The sequence below is a fragment of the Myotis myotis genome, unplaced genomic scaffold, assembly GCF_014108235.1.
Source record: "Myotis myotis isolate mMyoMyo1 unplaced genomic scaffold, mMyoMyo1.p scaffold_m19_p_2, whole genome shotgun sequence".
In the NCBI taxonomy this organism is placed as follows: Eukaryota; Metazoa; Chordata; class Mammalia; order Chiroptera; family Vespertilionidae; genus Myotis; species Myotis myotis.
The window spans coordinates 149,880,048-149,902,416 of NW_023416324.1; positions in this window are offsets into that span (position 1 = coordinate 149,880,048).

The following is a 22,369-nucleotide window of genomic DNA, read 5'->3' on the forward strand; positions in this document are numbered from 1 at the left end:
GTATATTACCCTGGATCTGCTAAGGCTGAAGAAGGGAAGGAAAGAAGAGGAAGTGTTAAAAGCCTGTCTCACTAAACAAACAAGTCAGTCCTTTCGGGAATGGAAGAAAAAGGGGGTGGCAGTTTTATTTCAGTCCCTCATCAGGTAAGCCAGCAGTCTTAGGGCTTGCCAAGGTAAAATTGCTAGGTGCTTCTCATAAGTACTGGGCAAGTCATAACAAAGTAAAAGGGAGAGACCTTTAGAGTTTACCTACACCAGGATATCTGGAAGAGGAATTTAAAATCCGTGGACAGAAGGGTATATAAAGCGATCCTGGGTCCTTGGACCCCCCACCAGGATCGCTTTTCCAAACTAGCTGGGAAAGCCCTTCTGAGCCCCATCTCAGATGCAGTTTAGTAGATTTGTTTGTTTCTTGAATCAATTTGCTTGCTTTAATTTTTTAAATAAATTGGCTTATCGCTGTGCAATCATCTGGAGTCACTCATTTTAATTCATTCATTTCATACAAGAAGACAAGAACCAAGGAGGGGGCAATACGCAAAGGGCTGTCCCCTAACACCTGTCTGGTGTCTGTGAGAAGTGCCTCTCACAAGTGGTGCTGTGACATGGATGAGCATGATTGGGATCTGAGGTGGATTGCTGTCAGCTAACTCTTCCCTGCGTGGTTGTCCTTGATTCCCTCCATCGGATCACAGTGAATTCAGTCCCTTCGGAGGGTTTCTTTTTCTGTTTTGCCATTGGGGTTTAGGGAGTTGCCGCATAACAAAAATTAGGAAGACATGCTAGACCTGTCCTAATGAGCCTTACCAAAATTTAGGGGATGTCAGTAAATTACCTAATTAGATATAGACAAAGGAAGGATTGTCCATGCTATTCAGGTATCTGTTATGCATGACTCTTCGGGATCCACAAGACAGGGTGGGGTTGGGGAAAAGTACACAGGAGTGGCATATTTGAAGACATGCCAGTGGGCAGATATATTGGATAGCAAATTTTTTTTGAGGGAATGAAAATATTGCAAGAACCTAAAAGGGCCCTATCTTTACAACAACTAGCGAGACTAGAAATACTATAATTCTTACTCCAACAGGGCCTAGGCAGGAAAAATGGCTCAGTAACTCATGGCATTATCACCTAAATAAAATAGAAGGGCATCCAGAAGGTATGAGCTCTCCTCCTCCCCACCCCTCCATAGCACAGGGAAAGGGGGATCAGAGGCAAAGGAGGTTTTAAGTCAGATGAGAACAGAGACAAAAGGGGAGCGGGGACATGGAGATGAGTCCCCTGCCTAAGTGGGGTTAATTCCATTCCTACGATATCCTTGTTATTAGTAAAGGCCACCGCAAGGCACAGTGTAGACACACCCACGGGTAACTGAAGCCAGAAATTCAGGTTACACAGTAAGACTAGTTAATTCTGGAAACCCAGGCCTGAGAAGGGATGTCTTTCTCCAGGAGGTGGTAGCAAAGAAGACTATGATAACATAGGAGAACTAGGATACCCATTCTCTCCTGTGACCTCCTCTAGTCTCTTTCAGATGGGAAACCAAAATTCCTTACACAAGATTCTACTCTGGGATGCAACCTAATGAATTGGGACGAATTTGATCCTCAGACTTTTAAAAAATAATAATAATAATTTTCTTTTCTAATACAGCTTGGCCCCAATACTAACTTGGAGACCAGGAAGCCTGGCCTATAAATGGATCTCTAGATTGTAACACTACTGCCCCATTTGATTTGTTTTGCATACATAAAAACAAATGGCATGAAATGCCTTATGTTTAAATGTTTATAGGCCTTTACCAAGATAGGGACTTAAGGAAAACTTATAAAATGTGTATTGTCACAATGTCAGAAGAGTTAAAGGACACCTTCCTTATACCCTCCTCAAGAGGCTGGCTTTTGTCCTTAGAGAATCAAACAAAACCCACCCCAAAGGTAGAACAAGCCTGTGTCTCAGCTCATGCTCCTTCCCAAAGAGCAACAGTCACTATGTAATCCCTGCTTTCCTACTGTTGAGTGCTTCAAGGATACCTTTATCCAACAAATAGGGCAGACATCAGGAAAAAGTTACCAAAACCAGCCTTAGGACCCAGAAGGACACTAGAAAAAGAAGTGGCCTAGGAAGGGGCCCCCTCAAAAACCCTGTTCCTTCTGCCACAGTGTGGCCACTGCAAGAAGAACTGTCCTCAGGTTCAGAGGGTCCCCAGACTGGAACCTACCCACACGATGGCTTTGAACTGAAGGGGCTCTATGCCTGAGGCAGCTTCCCACTAAGAAGAAGGGATGGAGCCAAGGGTGACCCTTGATGTGACAGGTAATCACATTCCTTTTTTTTTTTTTTTAGACATGGTGACTGTATCCTCAATGCTTCCATGTTACTCAACCCCTCAGCTGCAGCCTTTGGAATCTCACTTTTAGTCATGCCTTTCTTATAAATCTGGTATGACCCATTTCCTTATTAGGGAGGGACATCTTGCCCAGTCTAAGCTTCTGGGTAATTAAAAATATAAACAAGACTAAGGTAATTAAAGGAACATTTTTAAAAGTGAAACTTTTAAATGTTCCAAATTCTCTTCCTGGAGGGCCAGAACTATATGCCAGCTGCAGAAACTGCAGGAGGGGGGCCACTCCCCGCAAAGCAAAGAATGTGGTACTTTTCAAATGGAGGCCTAGTCTCCAGCCTTCTAAAAGCACTCAAGGACTCCAGATAATTAAACAACTCACTTTTAAGCACACTGAAGGGATAATTCTGTTATGCCTCTTAAAAATGTGAGTGTATTTACCAACAGAATAAAAGGACAAACCTACTTCTGGAAGTTATAAAACATATTTACCAATCTGAGGAATGTTAGTTACTTACCTGTCACTAAAAAAATTAAGGTTTCTAAAAGTTAAGAATTAGAATTAAGTTAAAAAGAAATTGTATGGTTTCGGAATATAGAAGTAAAAGTAAATTGTTCTAAAATTGATTATTTCTGAATGAATGAAAAAGAAAACAAACTAAAAGGCACTGGGAGCGTCACAGAAGGTTTGTGCAAGTCGTAGGGAGACTGTTCTGTTATGCCCAGATTTCAAGATCCCCAGTAGTCCACCAGGGAGCCAGCCAAGTCCGATGCAAAAGCAGAGAGTCTTTATTCAAACTAGTTTGGGCCCCCCGTCAGCCACACTCGCCGACGCAGCAGCAAGCGGCCGAGAGAGCGCGAGAACCCCGTGAGAAGAAGGGTTTAATAGGGGGGTTGGAGTAAGGGGAGGAGAGATGACTGTGGGCCCTGCCGATTGGCCGGGCGTAAGTCGGTGCCTTGTTACACAGGATGTAGTCATATCTATGGCGCGCACGTCCCTTGATTGTCATTGGTTGTTTAAAGAAATCCTGGGCATGGCTAGCAGAGGCTTGGGCTTCCTGGAAGAAGCTCCTTGCCAACCACATGGCTAAGGCTGCTGCCCCAAAATGGAGGCTCCGGGGTAAGATGGAGGGCGTAGCCCTCGCCCTTTCAGTTCAAGTTGAAGAAGGATTGTATGGAGGAAAGAAGCAATGGAAACATATAGGTGAGTGACATTAGAGGAATGGTGGCATAAGGGGGCATCTTTTCTTTTCCCCCTGATGTTTTAACAAGTTGGCCAATATCTATAATTCAACAAAGAAGTCTCTGCTCAACACAGATGCATGCCTGAAAGACCTGCTCACTGAAACACTAGGTGGGCATCCTGGAATAAACGGGGAGATGAGAAGGGAGGCAAGTGCAGATGGCCCACAGACACCCCTGCAGCCAGGATTTCACAGCTCAGCTGGGGAGAAAGCCAGACGTATCAGGCACTTCATTTAGCCTGGAGTGACAGAGAGTGTGGGGAGGCAGCCCAGCAAAGCAAGCTGTGAGCTGCAAGAGTGAATAGTGTGCAAGTCACTCAAGCGAGCAGCCAGCGACCAGCTATGAGTGGCAAGTAGCAAGCAGCAAGCTGCCAGCTGTGAGCAAACAGAGTGAACAGGGTCTTGAGTTGCTCGCTGAAGTGGCTAGAGCAGAAAATGATCACAGAGCCCTGTTGCTACTTGGACTCCCAAAACTCGCTTTCTGTTGCCCTTGGAGTTGGCTCCAGGAGCATATTACCTATAAACCAAGAACTGTTGCAGTAGAATTGCTGTTTCCCTCTGTGACTGACCCCTAGGTGGGGTGCTTAGGGAGGGACCCTAGGGAAGCCAGGGGTTGCCATTAGGGTGAGGGAAAAACGAACCCCCACCCCCACGCTGTGAGGCTATACCGTCCTATGGAAGCCAGGGAGGCTCATATCTGGGAGACCGCAGAAGTAAAAACCTTGAGATTCAGCCCTCTACTGGAACATACTAGAAAGACCTCTTCAGAGATAAATGTGAAAACAAAGGAGGGCAGCAAATACCATGACCAACCACAGTAAAAATCATGACCAGAAAGAAAATGAAAAACCACCAGCAAGCGGGCTGGAACACATGGAATTGTGTGATATAAATGACAGATATTTCATGATTGGTGTTCTGAAAATACTCAACGAGATGCAAGAAAATACTGACAGGTAAATTAATGCACTCAGAAAACAAATCAATGAACAAAATAAGTATTTCTCCAAGGAAATTGAAACTTTAAAAAAGAATCCATCAGAAATCCTGGAAATGAAGCATCTAATTAAGGAGATTAAGAATGAAATGATGAGCATAAAAAACAGAACCAAGCAGTTAGAGGAAAGAACTAGTTATATCAAAGATAGGAATCAAGAAATGGCACAGAGCGAAGAAGAGAGAGACCTGAGAATAAAGAAAAGTGAAAGAGCTCTATGAGACCTCTCTGACTCCATCAGCAAAATTAATATCAGAATCATAGGCATTGCAGAGGAAGAAGAGAGAGATCATGGAATGGAGAGTCTATTAAAACAAATAGTGGATGAGAACTTCCCAAATTTCTGGAAAGAACTAGATCCACAAATCCAAGAAGCAAACAGAACACCTAGTTACCTCAATCTAAAGAGGCCCTCTCAAAGGCACTTGGTAATGAAGCTGTCAAAAATTACTGACCAAGAAAAAATTCCCAAAGCAGCCAGGGAAAAGAAGGAAATGACCTACATAGGAAAACCTATCAGAATTTCATCTGACTTCTCAGCAGAAACTCTACAAGCTAGAAGAGAGTGGAACCAAATATTCAAATGTCTGAATAAAAGAAATTACCAGCCACAAATAATATATCCAGCAAAATTATCCTTTAAATATGAAGGAGAAATAGACATTCCCAGACATAGAGAAGCTGAGGGATTTCATCACCATAAAACCTCTATTGCAGGAAATACTCAAGGGAGTTAATCTACCTAAAACAAAAAGCATAATATCACAACACTATGAGTAAGATCACCAAAAATTTACAGCATAAACAGGGATAATTTGTGACAACAAAAATATACAAGGGGAAGAGGAAAAGGTCTGAACTGGCAAAGGAAGATGAAGATCAGATGTACTCAAAAGGGAAAAAAAAACTACGGTATATTTGCAACTTCATTTTTTATAAATCTAATGGCAACCACACACAACAATCTGCAAACCAGAACAGTTAACTTAAACAAAGAGGAAACAGAAGAAGGATGTATGGAATACTACCAAACAAAAACAAGAGACAGAAGCATAAAGGAAAAGAACCAATGGAGGCACAGAGCTATCAGAAAACAAAAGATAAAATAGCTATAGGAAATCCTCATACATCAATAATTACCCTAAATGTAAATTGTCTGAATTCACCAGTAAAGAGGCACAGAGTAGCAGAGTGGATCAAACAACAGAACCCAACCATGCGCTGTCTACAAGAGACACATCTAAGCAGCAAAGACAAAGTTAGATTCAAAGTAAAAGGGTGGAAAATGATTCTCCAAGCAAGTAACATTCACAAAAAAAGCAGGTGTAGCCATACTTATATCTGCCAAAATAGATCTCAAGAAGACAAAGATGAACACTTTATAAGGATAAAGGGAACACTACATCAAGAAAACATAACACTTCTTAATATATATGCACCCAACTAGGGAGCACCAAAATATATAAAACAAATACAGAACTAAAGGGAAAAACAAAACAAAACAAAAAAAAACCAGAACAAAACACAATCATAGGTGAAGACCTTAATACTCCATTGACAGCTCTATACAGATCAATCAAACAGAAAATCAATAAAGAAATATCAGTCTTAAATGAAACACTAGATCAAATGGACATAATTGACATTTATAGGACATTTCATGAAGCGCTCTCAAGGGTAGACCATATGTTGGGTCACAAAACTAGCATCAAAAAATTTAAAAAGATTGAAATTATACTAAGCATATTTTCTGACTACAAAGCCTTGAAATTAGAAATCAACTGCATAAAGGACGCAAAGAAACTCACAAATATGTGGAGATTAAACAACATACTACTAAAAAATGACTGAATCAGAGAAGAAATAAAAAATGAGATCAAAAGATATATAGAGACAAATGAGAATGATAGCACAACATATCAAAACCTCTGGTATGCAGCAAAAACAGTAATAAGAGGGAAGTTTATATCATTACAGACCTATTTTAAGAAACAAGAGAAATCCTAAGTAAACAACCTAACAGCAATCTTAAGGTACTATAAAAAGAACAACAAAAACAATCCAAAGTCAGCTGAAGAAAGGAAATAATAAAAATTAGAGCAGAATGAAATGAAATAGAGAACAAAAAGACTATACAAAAAATATCAATAAAACAGAGCTGTTTTTTTAAAAAGATTAATAAAATTGACAAACCCCTTGCTACTCTGACTAAGAAAAATGGGAAAAGACCCATATAAACAAAATCAGAAATGAGAGAGGAGGTCACCACAGACATCACAGACATACAAAGTATCATACTAGAATATTATGAAAGACTTTATGCCACCAAACTCAATAACCTAGAAGAAATGGATAAATTCCTAGGAATATATAACCTTCCTAGACTAAATCATGAAGAACTGGAACATCTAAATAGACAAAACAGCAGTGAGGAAATTGAAGCAACCATCAAAAACCTCCCAAAAATCAAAAGTCCAGGACCAGATGGCTTTACCAGTGAATTTTACCAAACGTTCAGAGGAGCTTTAAAACTTATCCTTTTCAAACTCTTCCAAAAAGTTGAAGAAAAGGCAAAACTTCCTAACACATTTGGTATAATCCTGATACCAAAACCTGGCAAAGATAACACAAATGAATACATGCAAAAATCCTAAACAAAATACTAGCAAATCAAATACAACAGTACATCCAAAAAATAATTCATCAAGATCAAGTGGAATTCATTCCAGGGGCACAAGAATGGTGCAACATTCACAAATCAATCAATGTAATACACCACATTGACAAAAGAAAGGATAGAAATCATATTATCTTATCAATAGGTGCAGAAAAAGCATTTGATAAGATGCAACATCCATTTATGATTAAAACACTCAATAAAATAGGAATAGAAGGAAAGTACCTCAACATAATAAAGGCCATCAGTGATAATCCTCCGCCAATATCATACTCAATGGTGAAAATCTGAAAGCTTTTTCCCAAAGATCAGGAAAAAGACAAGGATGCCCACTCTTACCACTCTTCAACATAGTGCTGGAAGTTCTAACCAAAGCAAGTACAGGTTTCAAAGCATGTAATCTCTTTGAAGTAGATAAAAATTCATAGAACTGTAAGGAATATAGATTTATGTAAATACTGACAAATAATCAGAAGAAACAAAGATTGGTTATAGGACTGAATGAACTAAAAATAAATGTAGTTTTTGTAACTTTTTGTTAAAATTATTACTAGCTTTTAATCTTTTTATTTTCCAGACATAAAGAAACTTATTTTGAAAGCATTTTTGTGAATTATGCTTTCATAAACAATATTAAGACATTTATATTTTTCTCTGTACCTGTTCCCTCTGAAATTTGGAAACCTTTAGTAAGTATTATTATTCTCATGGCAATGTCTTTATTTGCATAAATCTAATAAGAATCTGTTTTCTTTATAACAGGTCATTAAGCCAGTTTCCAATTGTGGTTTTATTAACCAAGACTGGAGGCTGGAAAGTCCAAGCTTAAAGCACCTGCAGATTTGGTCTGGCTTCCTGGTTCACACATGATTATCTTCTCACTGTGTCTTCATGTGGTGGAAACAGTGATGGATCGCTCCTTTTTAAGGGCACTGATCCCATTTCATGAGGGCCCCACTCTCTGACTTAATCACCACCCAAAGGTCCCACCTCCTAATACCATCACATTAGAAATTAGGTTTAACATGAATTTGAATGGGGGTGGGGGTGGGTGGCACATTCAATCATAGCAACATGGGTACCTGTGTGTCAAGAAGATGCCTACTACACACAAAGTATTATGTACATGATTTAAAAAGTAGAAGACAGAAAAATAAGGAGAGAGAATGAATGAAGGAGGGAGGGAGGGAGGGGACAAGGAGGAAAAGAAAATTTATTTAACAAATATTTTCTGAGTGAATTCTCTACCAGAGTTCTGAGAGTATAAAGTGAAAAGGAAAAAAACCACACAAAACAAAACATAGCAAAAAATACAGCACTATTCTTACTCTTGAGAAGCTAAGTGTGTTCTAAATTACAAACATAAAAATAAGAAAAGCATCTGTATGCATGGTAGGTTAGGTTAGTAAACCACTCATGTATGTACCAGTATTTACAAGAACCGAGACACATGCGAAATGAAACCTAACTAGGAAAGACTTCATAGAGCAGGTGATGTCCAAGCTCGGTGTTGCCCATCGAGTAGGAATTTCTGGAGCAGAAAATGTACCAGCCCATTCATCAGCACAGATAAACAACCATGTGACATCGGTGGTTTCCATCAAAGCAGAAACAGAAACAAGAACTTTGTGGGGGAAGGAAGACAACAAGAAACTCCAAAAGGGGTCAACCCCACCGAGTCCCATTTCTTTTTTCAAACTTACTAGTCGGATCAGACATGCCTCCTCGAGTAGTGGCAGAGGCCAAAAACTTAAGGCAAAGGTAATGTTTTTGTTCTCTTTAAACATTAACAAAGTTAATGATAAGCTTATGGGCAACCAGGAGTGTGGAACTCCTCTTGGGGGAGAAGATCAGAAATGTATAAGGACAATCTTGTTTCTGTTTTCATGAAGATGCTTCCCTCAAATACTAACCACACTTTATTTTTTTATTAAAAAAATGTAATGTTGACACTAGCACAGATGTCCTCCATCCCTCCCCCCCACTTTGCCCACCTCCACCCATCTCCGGCCTATCCCTCCCTTGGCTTTCACTACACTATTGTCTGTGTCCAGGGAATATATCCTAACCACACTCTAAGATAAGGGAAAAATAAATAGAAAGTTAAGTTAAATATTAGTGAGGTCTTTATGGCCATACTCACTCCTAGGCAACATCTGCCAAGCCAAGCATTTATTAACAACAAAACTAATATTTGTATCTTATCCGTCCAAATCTTTCCATCTCTCAATGGAATACAGACTAGAGAGCTGTAAAAATGGGTGGGGGTATTACTTATTATCTTCCTAAAATCCCAATTGGAGGATATTAAATAGTAAAGTGACATTAACTACGTTATGTTTTTAAAAGCTTGTTCTGGCTACTGAGTGAAGAATGAATTTCAGGTGGTCAAGAGGGAAGGTAGGAAAGCTGGCAAAGTGCTGCCATCACAGAACAATTACAGTGACTGTGAATAGGGTGCTATTAAAGGCTATACTGAGGAGGAGGTAGAATAAGGATACATTTTTGAGGAAACACCAGGTGATGGAAGGAAGAAACAGAAAGATGATGGATGATTCCTAGTTTTTTGACACAACTAAGTAGATGGAGTGTCAGTTACTAATAGAAAAGTCAGCCCTAGTGGGTTTGGCTCAGTGGATAGAGTGTCGACCTGTGGATTGAAGGGTCCCAGGATTTATTCCGGTCAAGGGCACATGCCCAGGTTGTGGGCTCACTCCCCAGTAGGTGGCGTGCAGGAGGCAGCCAATCAATGATTCTCTCTCATCATTGATATTTCTATCTCTCTCTCCCTCTCCCTTCCTCTCTGAAATCAATAAAAATATAAAAAAGAAAGAAATGATAGCAGAAGAAGGCTTAAAAGTAGAAGTAAATTAAGAATTTAGTGTTAGACACATCAAGTATGAGATTTATATCAGACATCTAAGTGAACATATCAGGTACAAAGTTAAGTCTGTGAATCTGGAGTTTAGATAAGGGCTAGACATATCAGCTGAGGCATTGTTGGCATATAAAAGGTATGTCTTTAGAGGGACAACTCAAACTATAAATATCAGTCTTAGAATGTAGAAATAATGTATACATCCTATACTTGAAGTTATTTTATGTAAAGCAACAATAATGAACATATATTTTAGGCATGGTTTCTTTAAGAAAAGTTAGAAATAGCTCTCTCTAAACCTGTTTTTGGGGCATTTTGACACCATAATGAGTAGATGAGCTCTGCAGTTTGGATGAAATTAAAGGCAAGAGTATATTGATAATTTTGACAGGAGTAAACACATACACATATATGCATGGTATGCACATTGGCTCTGCCTTACACATTCAGTGATACTCATCTCTTTCCAGAGAACATATACGCCCTGCCCCGCACCACCTGAGATAGCATCTCTTCATGAAAACAAAATATCTTCAAATCTTATACATTAAAATCACATGAGCTGTGCTGTGTTTCAGTTTTTGATTTAGGATTTAAACCTCCATAACTAAATGCTGAAGTAGAATAAGGATACATTTTTGAGGAAGCACCAGGTGATGGAAGGAAGAAACAGAAAGATGATGGATGATTCCTAGTTTTCTGACACAACGAAGTAGATGGAGTGTCATATAAACCCTCCATAACTAAAGGTGATTCTATTTTAGAAATAAACAGATAAAAATGAGTTGCTGAAATTCATGCTGTCAATAGATCCTCTAATATCATGATCCTATGGGTACATGATAAGGTAACATTAACATTGGTAATCCAAATTTTACCACTGTTCATCTTTTTGTACCTGACTGGGGATCTTGGTCAGGCCTGCCTCCTTGTTTTTCAAGTCAAAATCTCTTTCAGTTATTTTTTGAAGTGTTTCTAGGAAGTTTCTCAGATGTGCTCAGCAACACATGTTCTTTAAGATTGATATTTGATGGCCAGGACTCACTTGTGAGAGGCACCTCCCCATTGTTATAAGGAGAAAGTACCCGCGAGACAGGAAACCACGGCAAACCAAGAATTTGGTGAAACAGATCCTCTCCCTTGCCAATCTGGAGAGGGAGTTTCTTTATTAGCAGATTTGAATCCGGGCTGCCGCCGAGGCAGGACGCACGCAGGAAGCAGCAGCAAGCGGTTACAGTTACAGCTTTTTATACACAACTCAAAATAGGGGTGGGGTGTAACGAGGACAAAGAGGGTTCACGCATCAGCCAGGGGTTTCCTGGGACATTTGTTATTACCTGACAAGACATCCTGCTCGTTAGGTCAGTTTGACCTGCCAGCCAAGACCCCGGGCCAGATGGCCAGACTATAAATTTTCTCACTCAGGAGGGAGTAAAAGGGAACAAAGAAATTCCAAAGGGGTCTGTGCTGTGTCCTAACGGCATGGGAGTCCAGCTTATCTTAACAATTAATCAGAGCCTAACTCCCTCAGTCGGTTCTCAGCGTCCGGGGCTATAAATCCCTGGGAACAGCTTCAAGGTCTGCACTTCCCCGTGCAGGGCTGGTAATTTTCCACTGCCCTACACCCATGACCACTTTCGCCAATACTCAAGGAAAACACTGCCTCCGTGACTTAGGTGCTGTCTCCTGCTGGTCCCGAAGCTGAAAAGCCTTTGGGTACTAAACCAACTCCTACACCTTCAGTTTCTCCACCATGCCTGAGCAGAAATAGGTATACATTTTACACCTTTCTGCCTGGATCTTCCAAGGATGTAATGACGTTATTGCTCAGGATCTAACTCTAGCGCCTTCTGCATGCCCTGCAGCACAGTGGCAGTTTCCTCAGACAATCATTCTCACAGGGGAACACAGAGCAAGGCATTCATGTCTGTGGTACAGGAGGACACCACAACAGAAACATTTAAGCATAGATCCAGTCTCCCGTTTTCCTCTGTGCCTCTTCTATCCCCGCCTCTTTCCCTCATTACTCAAAGGGAGTCCCTTCTCTTTTTGTGACTCACATTTCATCTCCATTACCTGGGTTTTACATCAGTCTCTCTACTGGCTTCTTTTCCTCAGACTCCAAACATGTTTAAGTCTGCTTATAAAACTATAAATGTCAGTGATGTCATCTTCACGGTGGTGTAAAACATCCCTTATTTTTGTCCCCCTTTTAAAGAATAATTAGGCACCCATCCACAAACAAGTGTCTGTGTGGGAGTTGTGGGACCCAGCATCATATGCCACAGATCCTGGAAGGAGTCTCACCCACCTGTGCATTTGGTAATAGGCAGATTCATTTCAGTACAGGCTGCAGCACCAGCAGGAGCCAGCAGACCTGCCCCAACCCCTTTCAGTGACAGTTGGGAAAAACGTGGAGAGTGTTGATTTGGACAGACACCAATGGATGAGAAAAAGCATTTAGAGCAGTGGTTCTCAACCTTCTGGCCCTTTAAACACAGTTCCTCATGTTGTGACCCCAACCATAAAATTATTTTTGTTACTACTTCATAACTGTAATTTTGCTACTGTTATGAATCATAATGTAAATATCTGATATGCAGGATGGTCTTAGGCAACCCCTGTGAAAGGGTCATTCGACCACCAAAGGGGTCGTGACCCACAGGTTGAGAACTGCTGATTTAGAGGGTCAGCCATCTCGGAGGAGATTATAGCATGCCATTGGGACAGAAGAACAATACAGCTTGGATGCATTAGAGAGGGTAAAAGAAACTTTGTCAGCACCACATATCCCCCAAGGCTACATAGCAAGACACTGAACTATCTAAATGGTGACTTCCCTGAGAGGAAAAGGGGAGCAGTGAGTGAGTGTTGACTATGCCAGATGTGTGAACACTGTTGGAAAAAAATTGTTTCTCTCTAGCGGTACCCAAAGTACTGATGTGGGAGCTCTACAACTGGGAAGAGGGAGAAGACAAGGAAAGAGGCAGATAAGAACATCAAAAGGCATTAATGAGATGTGGTTCTGCTGACTATACTCAGGTCTTCAGCAGAAACTCTGACCATGTGGATCCCCCAAAAGCACTGTGAGCACCCCAAATGTTCCAAATGTTAAATCTATGCCTCTCCCCAGTCTGTGGCAGGATCCTCTGCACACTCCCAAGTAAAAACAGAGTGCTCTCAGAAAAGCAGACCAGGTTCTATGACAAGGGAGAAGTCACAAACTTGAATTGCAGTACCACCTTCTGAAAAACAAGAGAGGTTTCTAGCAGCCAGTCTGGTAAGTTTTAAGAATCACAGAAGTCATAAAAGCTTAAGAATTCTGCCATAAGAGGGAGAACTAAATGTGGAGCAGGTTTATTCAAAGATGGTCAAAGAAAAAACTTAAGATATGACATAACTTACTATAATACATCACACCTGAAGACAACTAGTAAAGGTTTGAGAAAGTGTCTATTACTTCAAATGTAAACGCAGCATTCAAAAACTCTGAAGAGTGTGAAGAATCAGGGAAATATGTCATTACCAAAAGATAATAGCAATTATTCAATAACTGAATTCAAATACATGGAATTTTCAATGTAAGTTGGTAAAAAATTCAAAATGGCTATTTTGAGGAAATTGAGCAAACTATAAAAAAAATACAGAATTGCAATTGAACAAAATTAGAAAAAACAATACTTGAACAAAATGGGAAATCTAACAAAGAGATAGCAATCATAAAAATGAACAAAACAGAAATTCTGGCGCTGAAGAATTAAATTAATGGAATTGAAAAAAAAATGCAATAGAGAGCATCTATGGCAGAGTATACCAAATGGAATATAGAATCAATGGTCTAGGGCAGTGGTCGGCAAACTGCGGCTCGCGAGCCACATGCAGCTCTTTGGCCCCTTGAGTGTGGCTCTTCCACAAAATACTGACTTCTGTGCATGGGCCATGAAGTTTCAATCGCACTGTACATGCTCGCCCACACGTGGTATTTTGTGGAAGAGCCACACTCAAGGGGCCAAAGAGCCACATAACCTAATCAGATGAGAACAAAGAAAAGGAATAAAAAAGAGCCAATAAAGTGTACGTAATCTATAGGACTCCATGACGTGTACAAATGGTAGAATAATTGGAATCCAAAAAAATAAGAGAGAAAAAAGGGATCAGAAAATTTATTTTAAAAATAATAACTGAGCTCTGGTTGATGGTTCAGTTGGTTGAAATATTGTCTCATACACACTGCCGGAGACCAATTCCAGTATGTCATAATTTCAAGAGTTTCATCAAAAGGTTGATGAAACTTGGGGACTCAACAGGGTTGAGTCACACATGTAGTCACCATCTGGGAATGGCTAAAGGCATTTCCCCAGACCTGAATAGGAAACTGATTGTGGCTGCCAGACAGCTAAAAGGCATCTTAATATAGATGTTATTGCCTCCTACTGGCCAAACACCTAATTCCCCCATTCTGACAATGGACTCTCTACCAAACCCTGACCCTTTGAAGTGTATATCTCTGCCTTGCCTCAGGACAAATTGTGTTAATAAAAAGCATGGGGTCCTGGTGATGGAGAGAACCTAAAGCCTTAGACTTGAGATCTTAGAACTTAGCTCCTTTAGCTAAGCTCCTCTGACCCCCACCTGGCGTGGCTTAATGGAGGACGTGAGGCCGTGTGCCCCATCCAGCGCTGGCTGGGGGATGGGGAAAATAGCAATATTAAAATATTTCCTCTAATGAATTACCTTTTTAATGTGCATGAATTTTGTGCACCAGGCCACTAGTACATTTATAAACATTCCATCCAACAGCAGCAGAATATACTTTCTTCTCAAGTGCACACAGAGCATTCTCCAGAATAGACCATATGATACATCTCAAAACAGAACATAACAACTTTAAGAAGTTTGAAATAATACCAACTATCTTTTCCAGCCACAATGGAATGAAAGCTGAAATCCTATATAATAAAAGCTTAATAGGCAAATTGTTTCCTTGACCAGGAGTTTGACCACTTGCTATAATGTGTGCTGACCACCAGGAGATGACGCAGAACATGGTGGGCATGGCCGATGCAGCACTGCCAGCAGGCAGGAGTGGAGGCATTGCCAGCCCTGATGGGCCCCAAGGAGAGCAGGACCATGGCGGGATGCTGGAGCAGGTGAGCAGGTGGCGCCAGGCCAAGGCAGGTGCGAGCAGGGCCTGATCACCCTGCCAATGGCCCCACAGATGGTGACCAGCAGCGGCGGAGGAGGTATGGCCGCTGCCCAGTGCCCAGGCACTGAGAGAGCTGGGCGAGGACCCAATCGCCCAGCTTATCACTCCACAGATCGTGACCAGTGCCCATCCTATATAATAAAAGGCAAATATGCAAATCGACCAAACACCAGAAATATCAGGTGCTATGACACGCACTGACCACCAGGGGCAGACACTCAAAATGCAGGAGCTGCCCCCTGGTGGTCAATGAACAGGGGGAGCGCAGCTCAGCCAGAAGCCCAGCTCACACTGGTGAGCACAGCCATGTTGGCAGGAGCCTCTCCCACCTCCACAGCAGCACTAAAGATGTCCGACTGACCACAGAGGTAGTGGGCCTAAGCTATCAGTCAGAAATCCCCTGAGGGGTCCCAGACTGCAAGAGGATACAGGCCAAGCTGAAGGACTCCCCCCATCCTGAGTGCACAAATTTCATGCACTGGGCCTCTAATAAAACATAATTATTTTATACTGCTCTACAAGAACCTACATAGGCAGGCCCTTAGTTAACTCTTTGACATCATCTAATACCACTCATCTCCTTGTCATGATATCTCAGCCACACTAGTCTACAATCTGGTTCCTGAATTGCTAGGCTCTTTTTGACCTTTGGACATTTGCAGAGGTTGATTCCTTTGGTTAGAAGTGCTCTTCTCCAGAGCTTCAAGGGCTTGCTCATTCTTGCCATTCAGATGACAGCTGAAATTCCTGTTCCCCCAGAGAAGCTCGCTGGTCACTCTCTGTCCCATTGCCCAATGCACTGATTCGTCGTCTCAGCTTCAGGACTGTTTTTTCTTCTTTTTCTTTAATTAATTAGTTTTTAATTTATGCCTCTCCTTCCACCTCTCAGCCTGACCCCATAAATGAACTATAAAAGGAGAAACTTAATTGCCTTATTTAACACTATATCATCAGTGACTAGAATAGTGCCTGGAACATAGTCAACACTCAGTAAGTATGTATGTAAGTGAATGAATAATTCTCCCTCATATCATTTGTGAAAGGCAGGAATCACATTCATTCTCCTCATACTCTTATCCCTCAGCTCATCTAGGTTCCCCACCTCAGAACATTTTACCTCTCAGTTTATCTATACATTTGCCTGGAGTCATTTTACTCTTCACCTATCAAACTGTACTCTCAAAAAAAAGTCACATTTACATGTATGGCATTAATAATTAATGACAGATTAAATTAAGGTCAATTTGTCATCTTTCAGTGGTATCTTTTGAAGCTTATTCTTTTTTTTTAAAAATATATTTTATTGATTTTTCACAGAGAGGAAGGGAGAGAGATAGTTAGAAACATCGATGAGAGAGAAACATCGATCAGCTGCCTCCTGCACATCTCCTACTGGAGATGTGCCCGCAACCCAGGTACATGCCCCTAACCAGAATCGAACCTGGGACCTTTCAGTCCGCAGGCCGACGCTCTATCCACTGAGCCAAACCGGTTTCGGCTTGAAGCTTATTCTTAATACAAGCTACTGTATCCAATGCCTTTCTTTATGCTTAGTTCTTTATGTCATTACACAGAAAGTATGAACTATTCCAAGTCACATTTACCTCTAAAACTCTTATTGTTTTAGCTCTCACATTAAAATATTTAATAATTCCACATTTTTTGGGGGGGGTGAGGAAAAGTTGATACTTTTTTCCAAGTGAATATCAAACAAACCCATCATTTCTTACTATACTGCAATGTTACATATCTCATAAAGCAGTTGAGTCAATTTATGGGCTCTATTGTGTGCCATTAATCAGTTATCTATGTTTGAGCCAAGACCACAATGTCTTAATTACTATAGTGAATTAAATGATATTATTGTATCATGTCATATATCCTATCTAATAAAGAGGGAATATGCTAATTGACCCTCATGTCGTCGCAAAGATGGCGGTGCTCACAGCCAATAAGGAGGAAATATGTTAATTGACTGCCCGCCCTCAAAGATGGTGGCACCTACAGCCAAAAAGGAGGGAATATGCTAATTGACTTCCACACACTCAAAGATGGCAGCTCCCACAGACACAAGATGGCAGCTTTGCTGGAGTGGCAGGCGTGTAGCAGGGCCGGACCTGCCCCCACGTGGGCCCAGCTGCTCTGCCCACCTGCCTCCGGAGTCCCCCAGTCTCCTCAGCTCCCCAGCCGCCCAGGACCTCCTGAAGCTCAGGTAACCAGGGCTGGCCGAGGATTGCGCTGCTGGCAATGGCAGCAGCAGAGGTGTGATTGGGCGTCACCTTTCCCTGATCATCAGGTCACCTCCTGCCCCTGAGGGCTCCTGGACTGTGAGAGGGGGCAGGCCGGGACCCCCTTCCAGTGCATGAATTTTCACAAGCCAGGCCTCTAGTTAAGTATATAATTAATTATAGCGATTGATAAAATTATTTAAATATAATTTTAACAGTTCCTGTTATCTAGTAGCATCTCCAGCCTTTTTCTTCTTTTTCAGGATTGCCTTAGCTATGTCTAAGCCTATGGGTGTCGATACAAATTTTAGATTCAACTTATCAATTTCTGCAAAAATAAAACAAACAGAAAACTCTGCTAGTACTTGATTAAAATTGATATGTAATTGACATGGTTGGGTAGAGAAACCAATTTGAAGATACATAATGCTAAACAGAATGGAAAAAAAAACCTTTTTTTATATCAATATATTGCATATTTAGTGAAATACTTATATCTTAGTGATAATTTCATGCATTTAAAAATATTTTACATTAAACAGTTGTCTCAAAACATGATACTTTACCCATCCCTTGAAAACCACTGACAGATTTCTGTAGTTTTCATGTATTGTATATCAATACAAATATTTTCTAAATATTGTGGACTTGGGGAAATTTAATTGTTTTTTTCTTTTTTGGTTCTCTAATTGAATGATATTTTCAACTCTGTCTTCTAATTCACTTTTTCGATCCTCAACTTCCCCTAATCTGCTGTGTATTCCTTCCGATATTTTCTTTATTTGTGTTATGTCATTCTTTATCTCAGATTGTTCTTTTTTCATAGCTACTATATCTTTTTTATACTGTTGAGCATTTTTAACATCATTACTCTGAACCTTGTTTCAGATAAATTTCTTATCTCTGCTTTATTTAACTCTTCTGAAGAATTCACTAGTTCTTTCATTTGGGGGTTGTTTCTTTGTTTCCTCGTTTCCTCATTTTGGATGTGTGTTTGGGTTTGTAACTGTTTTAGTTAGATTCTCTATACCACTCAGTCTATAGTGCAGGAAAGAGTTAAAGGCTGTTTCTGACTAACTGGATCAGGCAAAGACTTAAAGCCTCCAGAGATGGATTCTGCCTACAGACTGACAGGATTCTGACTTGAATTTCCCCCAGGAAATTGTACTCGGGTGTGGCAAGAGTTTTGTTTTTTTTTTTTTTTAAATATATTTTATTGATTTTTTACAGAGAGGAAGGGAGAGAGATAGAGAGTTAGAAACATCGATGAGAGAGAAACATCGATCAGCTGCCTCCTGCACATCTCCCACTGGGGATGTGCTCGCAACCCAGGTACATGCCCTTGACCGGAATCGAACCTGGGACCTTTCAGTCAGCAGGCTGACGCTCTATCCACTGAGCAAAACCGGTTTCGGCTGTTTTTTTTTTTTTAACAAGGTGGGGCAGTTGCTTCTGTCTAGAGGCTAATTGTTACTTTTAATCTCTTAAGTGTCCTCAGGACAAGGTGTTTTTATTTTTAAATCTTTATTGTTCAGATTATTACAGATGTTCCTTCCCCCCCCATAGCTCCCCTCCAACTGGTTCCCACCTCACTTCAAGCCTTCCCCTCCCCACCACTGACCTCGTCCATAGGTGTAAGTTCTTTGTCCAATCTCTTCCCACACTCCCCACAACCCCTTCCCCCCCCCCCCCCCCCAGATTGTCAATCTGCTCCCTTTCCATGCCCCTGATTCTATTACATTCACAAGTCTGTTCTGTTCATCAGGTTTTTCATTCATTTGATTTTTAGGTTCACTTGTTGATAGATATGTATTTTTTCTCTTTTGCTATTAATAATTTTTTATCTTTACCTTTTTCTTCTTCTTCCTCTTCTTAGAGAATACCCTTCAGCATTTCATATCATACTGGTTTGATGGTGATGAACTCCTTTAGCTTTTTCTTGTCTGTGGAGCTCTTTATCTGACCTTCAATTCTAAATGATAGCCTTGCTGGGTAGAGTAATCTTGGTTGTAGTTTCTTGCTATTCATCACTTCAAATATTTCTTGCCACTCCCTTCTGGCCTGCATAGTTTCTGTTGATAAATCAGCTGATAGTCATATGGGTACTCCCTTGTAGGTAACTAACTGTTTTTCTCTTGCTGCTTTTAAGATTCTCTCTTTGTCTTTTGCCCTTGGCATTTTAATTATGAGGTGTCTTGGTGTGGTCCTCTTTGGATTCCTGTTGTTTGGGGTTCTCTGCACTTCCTGGACTTGTAAGTCTATTTCTTTCACCAGGTAAGGGAAGTTTTCTGTCATTATTTCTTCAAATAGGTTTTCAATATCTTGGTCTCTTTTCTTCTGGCACTCCCATAATTCAGATGTTGGTATGCTCGAAGTTGTCCCAGAGGCTCCTTGCACTATCTTCATATTTTTGGATTCTTTTTACTCTTCTGATTGGGTGTTCTTTGCTTCTTCATATTTTAAATCTTTTTTATTCTTGGGATCCTTTAGTCTGATCTTGGATCTCTGTATGCTATTCTTTATCTCAGTCAGTGTATGCTTAATTTCTGATTGGCCCTTTTTCATATCCTTGAGGGTCTCACTAAATTTATCAGAGGTTTCTAGATGATTCTTGAGTAACTTTATAACCATGGTTTTGAACTCTATATCCAGTATTTTGCTTTCATCCATTTCTTTCATTTATGACTTGTTTCTTTGTCTCCACATTTTTGGCTGCTTCCCTGTGTTTGTTTCTATGTACTGGGTAGCTGCTAAGTCTCCTTGAGTTGATAGAGTGGCCTTGTGTGGTAGGTGTCCTATAGGGCCCAGTGGCTCAGCCTTCCCAGTCACCTGCGGTGGATGCTCTTGGTGCACCCTTTTGTGGGTACAGTCTTGTTTTAGTTAACCCTTGATTGCTGTAGGTATCACTGAGAGGAATTGACCTCCAGGCCAATTGGCTGTTAGGACCAGCTGTGTCTACAATGGAAGGACTACTGTGTAGGAGACACCCTTATGGGGCACGACTTGCTTCAGTGGGGCTCTGGTGCTCACTGAGTCTGCCCCTTGAGTGTGTCTCTTATGGATGTGAAAAGTTGTAATCCAGTATGGTCTCACTCTGACCCTGGGTACACTGGTTCTTGGATCTCCAAGGAGGTGCAAGGTCAGCCACTGTCTGGAGCCACCCAGCAGGAGCTACAGAAACATCTGCATATTTCTCCTCTTTGTATGGGGTTTGGAAGTGCCCAGACAAGGCCCAACTGTGAAGCAAGACAGGCTGCTGCTGCTGGGCTTTGGGCCTTCTTTTGGAAGCTCTTGGGCTCTCTCACCAGCTTCAGTTTGACAGGTTTTAGCCGGAGAAAGGACAGGCCATTCATATGCAAAAGCCTCTGTTCACAGCTTGGGTGGGGTTGTAAATTGGGTGGGGCAGGGTCTCTGAGAATCACCAGGGTGGAGTAAACAGCAATTGCTGCCAGTTAGCTCTGCACCGGAGAGGTCCTTGGGTCTCCGTGTCCTGTGCCTCCATGCAAGAACAATGATCGCTATGAGCACCTCTGAGAGAAAGCCGCCCTAGCGTTCCTGTCCCGATGCCAGACAGTCCAGTTTCTCTTAGTATGTGTCTGGGTCCCCCAGAGTCTTGCCTGGAACTGTAGTTCAGAGCAGTCAGGAGCTTGAATCATCTCCTGATTAAAAGAGCAGCACATCCAAGTGCCAGCACTTTCTGTGCCTCCACACCTCTTACCAGTCTCAGTGTGCTTTCTTCACCTCTCTAGTTATGGAACTTCCACTCAGCCAGCTTTCCCGTGGTATGAGGTGGTAATTGTTCTGCCTTTTAGTTGTAATTTTGATGTGGTTGTGAGAGGCAGCAAGTATAGGTGTTTACCTATGCCACCATCTTTGTTCCTCCGGCTATAATAATCAGGGCAAGGTGTTTTCCAATAGGGTGTGTCTAATGTCTTCCCCCAAGGCAAGGCAGATGTCTATGTGGCAAAGATGTCCTCCACTGTGTGAGGGCATGGCTCAGCCCAGGTAGCTTGGGACGTCTGCCTTCTGATCTCTGTCACCCCAGTCCCCAGTCCTGGGTTCTCCCTCACAGCTCCAGTCCACTTCATCCTCCCTCTGCCAGAGCACAAAGTGGGTGGCTCCACAGGGAATTTTTGTGCATTGGCCCTTTAAGGGGGTGCCTGAACTTCCAGCTGTCACTCCCTGGCAGACAGCACCCTGCTTTTCACAGCTGGATGTTATATGGCTATCCTCCTCAGTTTGGTGCTCTATGCTGGTGAGCCCAGCTTTGGGATTAGATCCCAGAGTTCTCAGTGGCACCCCTCCACAGCTGAGATATCTCTCTGGGACTTCAGTTGCCGTCTGCGGGTGCCCGGCCAGCCCTTTCATGCCTCCACCCCTCCTACCAGCCTCTATGAAGTCTCCTCCTTCGATCCTTGGTTTCTCTCCTGTGAGTTTTCCATTGATTAGTTGGGAAGCTTTTCAGTATTTCAGTTGTAATTCCAGATTGTTCCTGGAAGCATGTCCATGCAGCATCCTCCTACTCTGCCGCCATTTTTAATCCATTATGTCAAGACTAGGGGAAATTTAATGATAGACCTCTTTATCAAGATGAAAGATTTACCACATGTGCTTATTTCTTCTACCTTCCGAAAGTCCCACCAAAATTACAGTAAAATAGCTTAAAACATTATAAGTATGCAACCAAAGGAAAGGTGATTACATGTTCAAAACCAGAAGATTTTAACAAAATTATCAAAGATGAAAATTGAATATAGGAGCAAATGATGAATCAGTATGGAGAAAGGGGGTC